Here is a 15707-nt window from a genome sequence, read left to right as displayed (position 1 = left end):
ACATTTTCAAATTCCCCGACTTTTCCAGGTTTTCCAGGTCGTGTACGAACCCTGGATTAGTATTCTTAATATAATATAAGAATACTGTAATTAAATATGTGACGAAGCTAATAGGACCAAATATATAAAGCACTAATATATAACCACTAATCCTATTAAAGAGCACAACGAAACCGCAAATTTGAAATTTGAACTGCGAACCGTGAGGTCACATTTGACTACGTGGATAAATCCATTTTCACGTAATTATTTCAAGATTACAAAAACAATAACAATTACAATTATAATTTAGGTAAGTACTAACAAAACCCGGATTTAAAAAGTCTAACTTGTGACCCTAAATGTGATAAAAAATTTCAACATGTTTAGTCTATAGGGAAATTAATTTATTAAAACTACGTATGCCTGGTTTCCACCAAAATGTGGAACGGGACTTTCCGTAATAAAAATAGAACAAAAAAGGAACCAAATTTTTAAAAATACGAAGCAAATTTGGGACCAATGTTAAACAAAATGGACTAAATTATATCAAAATCTGACTATTCCAAAAATTCGTGCAGTATTTAATTAATACAAAAACTAATTTAAGTAAAACTTAAAAAGTAAATGATCGGAAAAATAACTTAATTTAGTAAGTAAAAATTTAATTAGTTTTAATTAGCCCTAACAAACTGCAAGTTGAAGCATTTTGTAACCCCCCTTAAACAGTAATTACCTAATAATTAAATTAACCCCGGATTTATGAAAATAGGGCACTTTAGGTACCAAGTCTGTATTTCAGGATGGAGTATAATTCATTATAATAACTAGCTGGCTTCGCTTCTGGATCGATAGAAGTTTTATACAATGATACTATTTCCCGATCACGCAACGGATAGCGGCTACAAGTATTCTCCCGCCATCGAATTTACCACTCAAAAAAAGAGCGAAAAGAGAGAAGCAAATATTTCACCACTCAAAAAAAAAACGAAAACAGAGGAACGAAAATTTCACCACTCAAATAAAAAGCGAAAACAGAGGAGCGAAAATTTCACCACTCAAAAAAAACAACGAATAGAGAGGAGCGAAAATTTGACCACTCAAAAAAACAACGAAAAGAGAGGAGCGAAAATTTGACCACTCAAAAAAAAACAACGAAAAGAGAGGAGCGAAAATTTGACCACTCAAATAAAGCGAAAAGAGAGGAGCGAAAATTTTACCACTAAAATAAAAAGCGAAAAGATAGTAGCGAAAATTTGACCACTCAAAAAAACAACGAAAAGAGAGGAGCGAAAATTTGACCACTCAAATAAAGCGAAAAGAGAGGAGCGAAAATTTTACCACTAAAATAAAAAGCGAAAAGATAGTAGCGAAAATTTGACCACTCAAAAAAACAACGAAAAGAGAGGAGCGAAAATTTGACCACTCAAAAAAAAACAACGAAAAGAGAGGAGCGAAAATTTGACAACTCAAAAAATAGCGAAAAGTGGAGCGAAAATTTGGCGAGCGCGAGGTGAGCGGTACTTTACCAAAAGTGCCCATAACTGAAAATAAATAGAAGCATAATGAGGAACCTCATTCTGGGGCGACGCTCAAAATGGGCATCGATGGCGTTAGCGGGTGACGAGGATATGTCACGAGATTTAACGAGTTCCTGTCAGTCCAGTCAGCAGCGAGCTGGCTGCCAACTAGGCTATCTTTAAAGCCGGGGGGGGGGGGGAGGTTGCAATTTGACACTGTAATTACTCCCCTTAATAATAGGTTTCCCATCGAATAGGTTCCTACGTCCAGGCAACGCCGATCGGAGATAAATCTTAGGTGAGGGCATGTCACTTATATCTATCTACATTGATGATTTGAATTTTCATTTTTCTACACGGAAAATGACTTATGGCGACGCCTCCAGAGAGGCATTTCGGGAAATGACGTCATTAAGTCATAAAATAAACCATCGCGAAAATTATTTCTTTCGCCCGCGCTGTGAGTCATAAATCACTCACATTTTCTTATTAAATAAAGGACCTTTATGGCGCTTGAAAAAAAGGACTCTAGTTTCTTATTTATAAACGAACGGTGCAAATCATTTTCGGCTCAAATAAAAAATCTTTAAGGCTAACGAAAATTGAATTGCTTTTTATAAGGTTCAAGAAATGTACCAATTCAGGACAACGTTTTTACACGTTTGAGCTCTTTATTGACATTTAATCCTTTACAAAACCTTTCTATAGACATTTCTATAAAGCGGGTTTAAAGAATTTTAGTAGATAAATTGTGAAAAAGGTCTATAAAATATTTAGTAAAGATTTCATAGAGTATCTTTAGCCAATGGTTCCTTTATCTAAAATATGTTTTTACAATATCTTTAGAATCTATAGATTACATAGAATAGTTTCTATAAAAATCTTGAAATTTTTCTTTAGGTCGTAAAGAACAGTTTCTATAGAACACTCTATAGGCTATAGAAGAGCCCCATTAACCCTCTATAGAGCTCTAAACGATTTCATAGAGATTGGATATAAAGATTTTTATACCTATAGATAACTTAATTACTTATAACGTAGTAAAGATCAAATGCTAAACTATTATTAACTAATCAACTTAAATTCACTCAAATCTAATTGAAGCACTAGAGACCAGAATCTTTTATCCATGTAGAAAAATATTTTTTTTGGAAAATGTTATGAATGAAAAATCGAACTTTAAACAATTTTTAAGGCGATTTTTTAAACAAAGACAAAATAGATTTGGTTAAATAAATATTAAATTTTGTCATGATCGCGGCACATTTTCAAATCAGGCCTCTTTAATTATATTTTAGAAATAATTTAAAATTGGTGTTTTAAATCGTACTTTAGAGAAAGTTTAAATTTTTTTTTACTAATATAACACTTTCAACACTTTATCGCAACTATTATTTTGATTCCACTGATGGAGATACGAATATCAAAATATAAGTGGCATTTTATAAGAAAACTTTCGGGTACTTTAAATGAAACCCATTTTTATTTACAACGGAATTTTGTTTTTATAATCTAGGGAATTGATCTAAAGTAATCAACACAGCGCGAGTGGCCAGAAAACAGCTACTAAATGTTGATAGGGTATTATAAAACCCGTTATACACTCAATTGAAACTAATTATAACGACCTAACTAATAATTAAGAGCCCTTAGGTAATTACCATTAAACCACCTATTCCAGTAGTTTATTACCACTAGAGTAAGGCTGGAAAAAAAACTAAAATCTAGACTAGGTATAGTTTTGTTTGCCTTTTAACTTCTCCATCAAGAAAGTTAAGGCACTTCACCCCTGACTAAATTCGAGTAGATTTTTTCCAGCCTTTAGTAGTTTAGTTTTTCCCATCAAGCCGCTATTCGCCCCCACCCTATTTTAGCCCCTATTTTTTTTATCCATCTAAGATTCAGCGTTCGTTTAAACCCAATTTACATTTTTATGAAATTACCACCCAGCTGGCTCTGTACACTATACAGGCGGGGGATACGGGAATAGTCTACGTCATTTCGAACTAAACCTCTGGAAGTTAACTTTTTACGATCAGTGTATACCAGAAGTCGAAGGACTGAGAGGAAAAATTAAGTTCCCCTTTTTAAAGAAAAAAATCTCAGGTTTTTTTCGACCGAGTATAAAATGAAGTGAACTACATTATCTATCACGAGCAAAACTCGTTTATATTTTTTTTGTTTCCCTTTTTTTATATATAAACGAGATCCCGGAAAGGGTAAACAGTTCTTTTATTAAAGTCATATTTCACATCCTAAACACTCGGTTGTAAGGGCACGGGGGAAAACTTTATTATATCAGACGTAAGCTTAGTCGAAAAAAATATTAAGTGGTAATGAATCATACAGTTGGTTAAATTGTAAAAACGGAAACTGTAGTTTGAAATATATATGTAATATATTAAGCACAACGTATTGACTAGTAAGTTAACGACTTACATAAAAGTATTATTTCAAACGAGCAGGGTTCCCAGCCAATAGTGTTAAAAATATAAAGGCATTAATAATAATAATCAGCTAGGCTAATACCCAAGGCACCACCCTAGGCCTAAGTCATCGATAAAAATGACAAAATTATAGCATAATTATAAGACTAAATTATCAATCTACAGGAATTTTATATGTATCATAACAGTAGTGTATATGATAAAATCACTGTAAAAGACGGTTCAGTCATACAGTTTTATTCTAATTTTTCATTAAAAAAAGTTTGCAAGAGCATATCCAAATATGTTTCTTTTCATTTTACTTGATAAATATAATATTTTCTATTACAAATCGAATATCGTGGTCTTTTGTTTATGCTCGTAACAGCCTGTCTAAAAAAAAGGTATGATCTAGCTTCTGAAGTCTGGCGGCCAATCGAATTAAACATTATCTATAGTTAGTCGATAATTGTTTATTTAAAAAATGATTTTCTGAAAATATTTTTCTAATACAGGGTTCGTACGAAAATTTCTGATATAAAATCCCTGACTTTTCCAGGTTATCCCTGACCAATTTTTGACCATATCCATGACCTTTTTGGTTATATTTTTGGACATTTTTTAATTATTTAGGTCAAAAGTTCTTTGTTAATGCTGGGTTCGGTTGACTAACTAAAATCCCTGACCTATCCCTGACTTTCTACGAATTTATTTAAATCCCTGACTTATCCCTGACATTATACCTCCATTTTACAGATCCCGGACTTATCCAGGCTTTCTGTACGAACCCTGTAATACCGGAATCGGCTAATATCGGCTTTGTTTAAACCGATATTGGCTGATACCGACATTATAAATTATAAATTAAATAGATTTATTTTGACTGTGCAAATCTTTTTAAAAAATTTATGAGAAATATAGGATAAAAATGGAATTATAGGATTTTAGAGGACTATTTCAGAATTATAGCCCCGAAACCACCGTTGGAGAAAAAAGAATGAAGTTTAAGTCACAAAGTAAAATACGAAATGAGTTTCGTCGGTTCCAATTTCGCAATTAGGGATTACGGCGGAAATGGTGATGGGCGACTGAAATGAGCTACCGCAATAATGACAATATTTACACTGGGACCAAAGAAGCGCGCTAGAAGCGGAAAGATCATTTGATACGGCCTAATCTAGTGGGTTTCGGCGGCGTTTTTCGACGAAAAACGACGCCAGGGGGCGTCCGTAATGAAAGCCGCGGGCTCGCTACGAAAAAGGATATATTAGTTAGAACAAATAAACGGTCGAAGGGGAATCGGTCGCTGTTTGGGAAAATGTCGAGGCTCGTCGACACGCCATCCAGCCAAAACACAGTCCTCCCTTTTAATTATTCATAGATCCGGGGGTCCGTGTCCTATTCGAGAGAGGCCCGTCCCACCGCGAGATTCGATCTGTTAGGCGTAATTACGCGCCATTTCGAGCGTAACGTCGGCTCAATATCGAAAGGACATTGTACGCCACGACACCGAGCGTGGACCCGCCGCTGAGGGATTAAAACGAACAATTCCTCGGACGGAAAATATCGGACGCTGGCTACCCCGGGGTCAAAGGAGGAGGGAATCAAAGGGAGGATTCGGGGCTGCCATATGTTTGGGCCCGTATAGGCTTACGACGAAAAAAGGGAAGGACTGGTTACGGAAAGGAAGAAGAAAGTAAGAGACTGACCGTGTAGAGACAGCAGCGAGGGCCGCGGGGGAAGGTCGCGGCGGTGGCGTGCGACTTGTCGAAGGGGTGGTGGTGGTGGTGGTGGTGAGGATGATGATGGTGGTGCGGCGGCGGCGGCGGGTAGGCCGACGGAGAAGCCGTGGCGGCCGGCAGCCCGAGCGCCGGGTGCGGCTGTCCCTGCTGATGCGGGTGGTGGTGGTGGTACTGTCGATGGTGGTGCGGGTGGTGCGGGTTGCGAGGCAGCGCGGCGGCCGTGATCGGAGAGACGGGCCCCGGCTGAGAGGCGCGCCGCCGGAGCTTCAGCCGCAGCCTTCTCAAGCTGGCCCTTCTGCAGGCTTCGCCGTCCGACACCGGCCAGAAGAGCGTCTTGCCGGCCTTGTAACGTTCGCCGCGCCCTTTGCCGATGGTCAGCCACACGGAACCGAAGGTCCGGTAGGTCGCGAAGGCTTTCACCCACTTCCTGCTTCTTTTCCGAGCCGTCTTCGCGGCTGGTCCGAACGACTGTCCGACTTCCAGAGACCCGGCGTCACGGCCACGGGATGTCCGCGGCAAAGACCAGACACGCCGATCGGGACTAGAGTGGACGGGGCGGTGTTGGACTTCCGCGTCGCGCTCTCGCGAAAACTATCGCGACGAGAAGGGTAGCCAATCCTATCGCGATTGAGCGAGAACGGGCCGCGAGAGCTTTATAAGGCGCCGGCCGCTTCTCCTTTCGGCCGCCTGGAAGGCACGACTCATGCGCCGATCAATATCGCGGAGAGAGAAAGATGAAAACCCGACGTTACGCTATAAACCCTCGTTTCTTCGGATTTCTTTCTAAAAAGCCGTCACGTACGACTCCGGACAACGATAAAAAGGGGAGATGCTCATTTCGACGAAATCATTGGCCAATGACGGATTACCCGCGTAGGACTATATGCTATTCAAATTCCCATCAACCAACGCGACCACTCCCACCCACCCCCCTCCCCAGTGTTCCTAAAAAGCCATCTTATTTTGGAGAAAAGTCCAGGTCAGTGGCAAATAGTGGCAAATAATGGAAAATAATGAAAAATTGCCAAAAAAGGCTAACAAAGAAAAACTACATTTCAAAGCTTAAAAAAGTAATTGGAATTAAATGTTCAAGAAGTTTATGGTAAAAATGTCTTAGTTTACACTGAACTTACAATGTTAGAATTATTTTTTTCCAAAAAAATTAACAGACTATATTAATGTTAATCAGAATCTGACCATTCATACGCGTATATATTTGCCTTAAGTTGCCCAAATCGGAAAATTCTGTGTTAAAATATTTTTTATTATTTTATAATTTTCTGTGGTAAAAATATTTATTGGCCGCTAAATTCACTTTTGTCCAGGCCGGAATTTTCCACCATTTTCCACCTCGAAACACTTGGCCCTCCCAACCCCGTCTCGCCGTGTTTGGGCAAAGGGTCCCGATATATCTCCCATTCATTGTCCGCCGACGATGTTTTCCTAAATAACACGCGCAAAAGTCATTTTCCTGATCAATATCCGCGAGTCCTTCAAAGACTGCTAAGTCAACACGGGCAAATGTTTAGAGCAAAAATAGAGCGAAGCGCCTGTAAAAGTGTTCCACACGCCGGGCACCGGTGTTCGGGGAGAAGTCACCCACCAGTCGCTTAGCTTAGAAGCGGCGGAAGAGCGTCGTTCTAAGCCCGGGGCTGACTCGCCAGTTTCCGTCCGAGTTGGCCCGAAGGAATAATCACGGCTTTAACGAGTAGAGGGCGACATTGTTGACTAACACGCGGATACCAATTTTCAAATTGACTGCCATATTTAGAGGGTCGTTAAAATGCCGTGAACCGTAAGTGTCCACCTGCCATTCGAGTCGCGGCGGGACACGACGATGAAGTACCTCGACGACTGTAGTTAAGTAACTGGCTCCCCCTTCTGGCTATTTTAATCGAAGGCGGTTATTTTTACGAGTCGCGAATTTATCGGCATTGCTCTGGTCAAACATTAGCCACCAAATTTCCGCTTTCGAGGCGTTTTACGTTCAGCCACTCAACCGAGAATGTTCCCCGAGTTTCGGACATGGTAGGCGTGGTCTAGGTCGCTTCGAGCCAAATGAGGAACCTTCATTTTCACTGGGTATAACGGGGTAAGAGAAGGAAATATTTTGTGATGTTGTATTACGTGATTCTGGCAGAAATTCGAAAGTTGAATTCTCGATTATTTCTACATTGGACTAACCCATTCCACATTTTTCATGTTTCTTCTGTAATTAACTTTTACTTTTAAAATTTTTCACTACAACCTTTTTTTTAGTATATTTTAATTATTAGATTACTATTGCAAATAATATAGATATAATCACTAAAAACTGAATTAATTGTAATAAAAGTCGCTAGATGACTTAGGCCTAAGGCGGGGTTTTAGGTATTATCCTAGTTAAATTAATAATAATTTAAAAAATAATAATGATGATGATATTAATAATAATACTGAATAGTGGAAACACTAATATCAAATTGAAAATGAAAGAATACTATGTAAAGAAGTTGTTGAGATGCTGTTCCTTTCATTATGAAATCAACTTATTGGAAGAACTATTTATTATCACTAAAATTTGCTTTTTTGGGTGCGATCAAAAAATTTCATTAAATGCCATGTTTCGATTTTCAACTCTTAAATTTTTGGTAAATATTGTAAATAGTGTAAATACGTTGTACTAAATAAAAATATTAAATAATAATAATAATAATAATAATAATAATAATAATAATAATAATAATAATAATAATAATGCTTTGAAAATATCTGAAAGAGTATTTGGTAGTGAAAGCAGGTTCAATATAAAAAGTTAATTATCTTTGTAAATATTTGTGATGAAAGGCTGTGGTTCCCATCATAGAATCTAAATAACTCTTTAAAGAAGAAGCCACGTAATTCACGTTACATGATTTACGCTTTCAGGCGATCTTCAAATTACTTTTCTTCCCGGCGATTTCTTTCGACTTCCAATGAAACTATTCAATAAAAGCGACATTGATCAGTCCGGGCTTTGCAGCTGGCTAAAAAGAGCCAATAAGAATGCGGGTGGGGGGAGGGGGGGGATATTTTTAGCCGTCAATCCACGCGCTAGCTTAGGCTCGATTTCTCCGATATCCAAAAGCGCGCGTGATTGCGACTACCGGTTACTTCCAAAAAATGGGGAGTGGAGCGGCATTGAGTCCAATTCGGGAGGCCACCCGGACCACCCCCGTTCCGTGCGTTTCTTAAGAAAAAGAGCGCCTGTTCAACGTCCCGAGAAATATAAAGAGGGACTGACTGGCTCCGAAAAGATTCATCCAAGCTATAGCCGAGAATGGCTGCCGCATCAGACTGATCATGGATAGAAAAACAAGTTGCTTAATTCTCGATGGCTTAGTTTCGCAGTTTGCACATTTTCACATATATCACGTTCAAATTTTAATAAATTATTTTATTTACCGTGCAAATAAAATTAAAATTTTACCATAATCTTTAGTGAAATCTCAATAAAATCACACTGAAATCTTTAGTGAAATCTCAATAAAATCACACTGAAATCTTTAGCGAAATCACAAAAATAACATTGAAATCTTTATTGAAATCACAATAAAATCTTTAGTTAAATCGCAATAAAATCACATTGAAATCTTTAGTGGAGTCACAATAAAATCACTGAAATTTTTAGTGAAATCACAATAAAATCACACTGAAATCTCAGTGAAATCAGCAGACAAATTACAATCATACTATCGAAATGAAATGAAATACCAATTTTTTTAGGGGGACTACCCTTCTCGGCGATTACCTCAACGAAAACTGAAAAATCATAAAGTTCCGCGTCGAATTTTGAGCGTGAGAGTGCCAGGACGAGACGAGTCGAGTAAGTATATACGTGAGAAGTCAGTGCGCTGCCGGCACCTGCACCGATATTATCTTCGTAAAAATAACAGATCCTTTCTCCGTTGTGTGTGTGTGGCATTTCGCGCGGGTGGGCGGTCGCCCGTGCATCTATATACACTCGGGAATTCTCCGCTTTTTATAAACGTATTTCGTTTAAAATTATATAGTCGCGAGGATACCAGTGTACCATCGCGTATGCAAAGAAGATACTAGACGAGCGACGGATATTGCCAAAATCGGTTAATAATGCAACAAGGGGGAATCGAAACAGCTGTGCGCTATCCTAGCTCTCTCTCTCTCTCTCTCTCTCTCTCGTCCAAAAACGTCCCAAACAAACACCCTTCTCCCTCCCACTCTTCAATCTAATTTCAACTTATGCACGCGCTAACGCGATACTAAAACGGCGGGGGTATCACGTGATGAAAAAAATTGATCGACTTAACTTTTTTCCGGGTTGGAAAAAATTCTGTTTTTTTTTTAAATGACCAGATTTTTTTGGTTTAAATCATGTTTTTGAAACACTGCTTTATTTAACTTTAATCTATTTTTCGCTTTTGTTTAACCGTGCATATATATTACCATAAGTGTATAATATTATGACATAAGTGTGACACTTCCTATTCTTCATATACAAAAGTTTTACTGAGAGCTATTCACAAGACAAGACTGCATTACGGGCTTGCGTCCACTTGCTAACGCGTCACACCGTCTCACACGTAGCCTTTGAAAGCGCCTAAGGAATTTATAGGAAGGTAATGCAAATATAGGAAATGTGGTCACCTTGTAAATGTTTTAGAAATGTAATCGTTTCGGTAAGAAAATGTACAAACATTTTGGAATAATTTTTAGTTCATTAGAAAAAAACAAATGATTAAAAAAAAATGTTTTTTTTACTCAAAGGGGATAGGTTATAAATTCCATTATTTTAAAACCATATATTTCGATATTCCTTGAAAAACAATTGAATTTAAAAACTGTATAACCAGGCTCTCATCGAAATTTGAAAAATAATTTGTGGGAAAAGTAGATTATTCAGGATGAAAATATTGTCAATTTCGGAGGTTTCTTTTTGAAAATTGGAATCAATGTAAAAAATCATTTCTTTACTTGACGTGAAGTATAAAAACAAGTTAAAAGAAAAAATATAATTTATGGTATATTTTTCTACCCCGCATAGCACGAAACACAAAATTTAAAGTTTATAAGCCAACATAAAAACAAACCCAAAAATTATACTAGCTGGATATCGAGAGGAAAATGAAAATGAAATACATAGGAAATCTTGTAAAAATAATCCACTTTGATCAAAATATCGAGACTACGAAAACAGTGCGAAATATATTCAATAAAAATAACAATCCGAATTTAATTTTCGAAACTCCCGCCTTTAAAATGTAATAAAAATACATACATGGGTTTAAATTTACACGCGTATTTTTTAAATAACAAAATATTTCTTTAAAAAATATAAAAAAACTAGTTAAACGTGTTTTAAAATTTAAACTCTTGATTTAAATCCATGTATGTATTTTTTAAATAAAAAATATTCATTTAGGAAAAAATAAAAAATAAACTAGTTAAACGTGTGCCTTAGTCATATTTTGCGTAAAAATAGAATAATAAAAATAATTAATAATAAAATAATCTTTACCGAATAATTTAAAAAAAATATTTTTAGTATAAACACGTTTAAAATTTTTTTAAATACAAAAAACCGTTTCCAAAAAATTGTAGTTTTTGTAAAAATGGTTGCTTAAGAAAAGTTTTAAGCTTTTTGTTCAAAACTTGCCAACCTGCTTTAAAGAGTATTAAAAAAAACCAATTGCGATTCTCGGCAGAAACTACGTTTGATATTCTCTTAACTCCTCTCGCAAATATATTTAATTTAAAAAAATATGTACCATATCCTCGCCTTAGAGAAATAAATTATTCCCCACACCAGAGGGCGGTGTAGCCTAGTCAAAAGGGAAAGACGTATTATTTCCATACGTTCTACATTATACAGTTTACGGACTACAGCTCGCACGCTATACGGAAATCGGGGCGACTGTACCCGAATGCTCAAGGACGACCGTACAAACTACACCTAATTCCTTACGATAAACGGAAGTACCAAATGACAATTGGATGCAAATGAAATAGGGCCATCTATTAGAGTCACTAAAACGTATAAGGCACGTACGCAGCGCGTACCGTTTCCCGCACCATAAACCGGTATTGCAAATAAACGCTGTTCGGTGGTAAAATAAAATAACCGCGTTATGATAGAAAATAAGCGCGAAAACGGGCTATTTTCTCTCCGAGACGAGAATGGGTTCGGTTACGAACAGCTGCAAATGACAAGAATTTGCAATTTCTTTTCAATGCGGCGCGTTCCATATTCGACCCCCGCCATTTTACAGCCCCCCCTGGGGGGTGGGTGGGTGGGTGGGCAAACACCGGTGTGTACATTGTTTAAAGGAAAAGATCGAAAACACGAAACAATACGCTGAGAGAAGGAAAGTGTAGAAACGCATTTGTATGCCAGCTAGGGAGCCCCTGGTTTTATCTACGAGCGTCTTTTTTTTGGAAAATGAAACAATCCAACGGGAGAAAATGAAATAATGAATATCAAATGCACGATTCAGAGGAGAAGGCTATTCCACCTTCTTCCAAGCGTACAAATATTGGAAGAACCACAAAATCGCTTTATGGCAAGCACACACCAGAAACTCTAATGAAAAACTAAGATATTGGGATTTTAAATTATATTTATTTCGCGTTTCAACGAGTGCTTCCACAGGGTTGCCACAATATTCTTAGTTTCAAATTCCCCGTTTTCCCTGACCATTTTCAGAGATTTTCCCTGACTTTTTAAGGTCAAAAAAAATTTACATTTATCAGAAGTTAATAAATATATCAGCATTTACATTTATCAGAAGTTAATAAATTTATCAACATTTACATTTATCAGAAGTTAATAAATTTATCAACATTTACATTTATAGGAAGTTAATAAATTTATCAACATTTACATTTATCAGAAGTTAATAAATTTATCAACAATTACATTTATCAGAAGTTAATAAATTTATCAACATTTACATTTATCAGAAGTTGATAAATTTATCAACATTTACATTTATCAGAGTCGATAAATTTATCAACTTATATTTCAGTACAAAAGTTATTTCAAGGATCTAAATTTACAATAACAGAATTTGCCATAGATCTAGAGTAAAATTACCTTAAAAAAGTGTCAAGATAAAACTGAATTCCCTGACTTTTTACAAATTCTTAAAACTCCGACTTTTATTCCCTTTTTCAAATTCTTAGACTTTTCCCTTATTTCCTGACGTATGGCAACCCTGTACAACTGTACACGCCGGGTTGTCTAATTTAATTAAATCACGTATTTATGAAAATGTACGAAAGTACGATCATTAGAAATTTCAATTCAAATAAAATGAAATTAAATTTTATTATTAATTAATAATTCAATTTAATAAGAATTAATTTAAAGTAGTTTAAGTTTTCGATGCCAGGGTTGGCAAGAAAAACCGACTTTTTAACAGCCTTTGCACTTAAATTTATACTTTAAAAAAATCTGTTTAAACCATAGTGGTTAAATCGTGATCGATTCACTCAAATTATTTATCAATTTGTCAAGAAAACAGGTATAAAACCTTAAAAAATAAAAAAATCAATAAAAATCCGATTTAAATAAATTAAAAAAAACACTTTAGCTATTAATTTATCATTAACCATTTAAATAATAACCTTTTAAATAAGGCCAAGAATTTATTTACGTTTTGATAAGAATAAGCTACCGGCATTTAGAGGTTAACGGTAAATAGTAAGTGTACGTAGGAGGTGTTGGCTCGCGTGGCATAAAAGGGCTGGCCACCACCCTCCTACGGCATAGTAACCTGGCCACCTGAATTAAAGGCCTTAAAAGTCGCTCAATGACTTGGGCCTTAAGCCTGCTGCACAGATGAGACGCAAAATCATAAAAAAAATTGTTTCGTACACGCTTCGCTTGTGCGCCAACTTGGTTTTTGAAACGGCGCATGCGTACGCGATCTTTATGTGTATATCCGGCTTAAGGTGGAGCCTTGGGTATTATAGCCTAGCTAATTATTATTATTATACAGGGCTGGGTTGATTTCTTTAGGGGGAAGCTCACTCTTCGAGTGCGAGGGGGATTGGCAGAGCAACAATAGTCATTCTCTCTAAACACAAATACATTCTTGGTAATACATCGCCATCTATTAAGAATTTTTCTAATTACAAAATGTCGGCTTCAGTTACTTCTACAGGCGTAGTTCCAATTTAAATAATGTAACGTAGTAAATTTTCAGTTTCTTTTCCCATTGCGCGGAAGAAAAAGATAAATAATTGCTCGAAAAAAACCATCTTGTTACGGCCCCGAAGAGGACTCTTTAATTTTAAACTTAAGAGGCATTTAAAATGTTCTCACTCGCGAATGGTCATTTACCGCCAAAAAAAATGATATTAACTGTCTCCGAAGCACGGAAGAGGGTAAAGGTTACCTTAATGCCGTAAGAAATTAGGTTTCAGATAAGAGAAGACCGTTTCGAGTCGAGGAAAAACCGTTTCAAAACTTGTAACTTGCGTCTGTCTGAAAAGAACGGTTTCTTTCTTGTTTCAATAGTCAGACTAGCAAATGACTTACAGGGAAATAAACATTTAAGGGGAGCCTAAATAGTAGGGGTGTGCGAGTCCTGTTTTTTGGGTTTCGAGTCGAGTCCCGAGTCTTGTAAAAGTGGACTTGCGAGTCTTCGAGTCCAATTTTTCAATACTCGTTCGAGCCTTCGAGTCCATAAGAAGTTGATTTTAATTCTTTCGAGTCCAATGCGAGTCCAAATTTTCTGAGCGAGTCCAATTCGAGCCCTAAAATTTATACTAACCATTTGAAATCAGAAAAAAATATTTTTTAAATGATTATTGTTTATGTCCTTCTCCTTCTGGTGGTAAAATTTCCTCTTGAAATGGCTTTTGTTTTTTAATTTTACTCATTTTTTGGAAATTATTTTTATTAAATAACCGAAAAAACTAATGACTAAAGTTAAAACTTTAAAGTAACTTAAATCTAAAATTAACCAATGGCCACCCCGCCTCAACTCTACTCTAGAAAATACTAAAAACTTTGAAAGTAAAAGTAAAACTAATCGGGTGGGATTTGACAACCAAACAATGAGTCAAGAATATTAAGGGAAACCACGGCCAACTACGATCGTGCGTAACTTTGATTGCGCATCGAAGTTGGCCGTCTGGAAGAAAACTATTGCCACGCCGTTTGCGTAATATTTGGAAGCAAAGCAAGCTACTAGAAATGAGGCTCGCCTTCATAGAAAAAGACTCGACGGGAAATAGAGGACTCGCCGGGTATTTATTAATATTCTCGAGTCCACTCGAGTAATTTTTGAGCCTTGGCGAAGGACTCGGGTACCCGATCGAGTACTGGAAATATGATTTTCGAGTCCCGAGTCCGAGTACCCGACTCGGACTCGAAACCGAGTACTCGCGATTTTCGAGTACCCGACTCGGACTCGAAACCGAGTACTCGCGATTTTCGAGTACTCGCACAGCCCTACTAAATAGGGTCGATTGCTACGCTTTCATTTTTTAGATGACGGCAATTTAAATATTTTAGTGGGATACTAAATTAGAAAAATCGACCAACACTATTTTGAGCAATATTTATCTAAAAATTACAAATTAAAGTTTCAAACTTGTAGCGCCACCTAGTAACTCGGCGCGTATTTAAAAAGAGGTCTCTAATGGCGTTCCCCTTTGAAAGGATCTTCTCCTTTGACATAGGCAATAAATGTTTTTGAGCTAATTATTTCAATATTTGTTTAACAATAATATATTTATTTATTTCCGCCTAAAAATTCAAATCTAATTGGTCTCCTAACACTGACGTTTTCCGGCACGATAAATAAATACATTCTTCTATTAATTTAATTCCAAATTTAAATAATAATAATCAGCTAGGCTAATACCTTAAGTCATTGTTTTACGCTGAACGTTTAACGGGCAGGGGGGAAGAAAACTTTCCGAATTTTCCCCTTCCGACGGCAGCAGGCTCTAAAGCGTCTAACCAATGAAAAATGTACGCGAGAAAATGTTCGACTTTTGACGGGTTGCGTTCTCCTCGTAGATAAAATAAC

General features: G+C 36.7%; 1 protein-coding gene across 3 annotated transcripts in view; it reads right to left on the bottom strand.

Annotated features, from left to right (window-relative positions):
• Window positions 1-15707, bottom strand: part of Rbfox1 (RNA-binding Fox protein 1) — a 211923-nt gene that overhangs the window by 95171 nt on the left and 101045 nt on the right. The window contains exon 1 of one of the 3 annotated variants that reach the window (XM_090156944.1): window positions 5635-6274. The exons of the other annotated variants lie outside the window; for them this stretch is intronic. The gene's annotated coding sequence lies outside the window, so the exon portion shown is untranslated. Of the gene's footprint in view, window positions 1-5634; window positions 6275-15707 lie in introns of those variants that run through there. 3 annotated transcript variants of the gene reach the window in all.

Source organism: Leiobunum rupestre, chromosome 8 (genome assembly GCF_980474605.1).
Source record: "Leiobunum rupestre chromosome 8, qqLeiRupe1.1.hap1, whole genome shotgun sequence".
In the NCBI taxonomy this organism is placed as follows: domain Eukaryota; kingdom Metazoa; phylum Arthropoda; class Arachnida; order Opiliones; family Sclerosomatidae; genus Leiobunum; species Leiobunum rupestre.
The sequence above is the reverse complement of the archived record's forward strand: the minus strand, read 5'-3'. Positions and strand labels throughout refer to the sequence as shown.